The sequence below is a fragment of the Microcaecilia unicolor genome, chromosome 2 (genome assembly GCF_901765095.1).
Source record: "Microcaecilia unicolor chromosome 2, aMicUni1.1, whole genome shotgun sequence".
NCBI lineage: Eukaryota > Metazoa > Chordata > Amphibia > Gymnophiona > Siphonopidae > Microcaecilia > Microcaecilia unicolor.
The window spans coordinates 252,526,795-252,528,615 of record NC_044032.1 but is presented as its reverse complement, the minus strand read 5'-3'; positions in this window follow the sequence as shown (position 1 = coordinate 252,528,615).

The window sequence follows — 1,821 nt, the reverse complement described above, 5'->3', positions numbered from 1 at the left end:
TATTTTCCCAAATTCCTGTACCAAAGTCAAAGCAATATCCATGTGTTGAGGGGCTTAGTCCAGATACTATAGAATATTGCCAGCAAAGAGATTAATCCCTAATAACCATTTTTGGCCATACCTTCAGGTACGCCATTACTAGGCGTCCCTGCAGTGCCAATGAGAGATGGGTGGACCACTGGAGTCTTAGCCATCTATTTTGCAAAATTACTGATTGCCCTGAACAAATTATCTAACTGGTATAAGCTTTTAAAAGTTATATTCACGTACATAGACAAGGTGATGCAAATGTGGACTAAGGAGCTAGGGAGGAACTTTACATGCCCACAGTTCTTGTCCTTATCTTCTAACATTTATGCTATGGTTAAATCAGTGCACTTGCAGGAAACTCAATTTAAAATACTTCACAGAGTTTACATCACTAGAGAATGAGGGACATGTATGAAGGGTACGTATGGGCCTATAGGAAGGAGGAGAGTGCCCTAAATGTTATACATCTTTGGAAACAGTGATTAACTCCTTCTTAAAATGCCCAACTATCACAGTATAGCACCAAGTACTCCCCAGTATTGAAAAAAAGAATGATACAGAGGCAGGTGGAGTGGGACTATAACACAATGGAACCCAGGTTCAATTCCCACTTTAACTCTTTAATTTCAGCACAAATATATAAACCCTTTTGGAACATAAAAATATCTCCTGTACCTAAATATATATGTGACTTGCAGGCCTGAGGACTATTGTGGTGGTGGACCTTTAGGTACAGTAGGTTTTCTCTGTTCCTGAAGGGTTCACCATACAATATGAAGGGGTTTAAGTGGGATTTGTACCTGGGTCCTTTTATGTGATGTCCACTTCACTGACCACTAGGCTGCCCCTCTGCACTGCTGGGATGTTTATGTGACCAGTTTACTTGGAATGCTACCAGACAGACACCCCTAGGGCTTGTTTTTGTTCATTTTTTCCCAAAGACTTATTTTTTTCTGAAAATGATACTTATAGAATGACATGTTGAGCATGAAAGCATCTAGCTCAAAGTTATACTAAAACCAGAAATTTAGACATTTTTGTGGCTTGATTATGGCTGTGAGCTAGATGTTTTTTGAGACATTTTCGGCAAATTGTCTCACTTCAAACTTAGGGCCCTGTTTACTAAGGTGCGTTAGTGTTTTTAGCGTACCTACACTTAGTGCACACTAACCATGTAGGCGCCTATAAGGATATTGTAGGCACATACATGGTTAACATGCATTAAAGATGTTAACACGCCTATAACGCTGCTTCGACGCCATTTTGAAAATGTCCCTCCACGTATCCATACTTTTGCTTTGTGGAATTTCTGCATTTTGTGTTCTTCTTGTAATCAGTATGTTACTGTTTCCATGTAATGCTGTTCAAAAAAATAAAAACTTTAAAAAAATGTAAAAAGGAATATGTGAAATGCAAATTTATGCAGGTATCCCATATATATCTCATATTCCTAATGTATCTCTTGCATATTCACACTGTGGGTCTCCTGAAAACTTGACTAACAGTGGGTTCCTGAGGACAAATTTAGGAAGCCCTGTCCTGTCTAAATTATTGCTCTGCTGTACACTGGCAGTAATTAGGAAAGAAGGTAAATATATTTAAACCAGCTTAGTACATTACTAAGGCAATACAAACAGTGACAGGAAGGCAGAGAGTGATAAGTGCCCATAAGGAAAGGATGGACAGGGTGGAAGAGCTTTATCCTAATGGAATTCCAGCTGCTGCCTGATGTCTGGCTCTGGTGATTAAATGTTCACGTGACAATGATCTCATTGGGTGCATGACTAGATG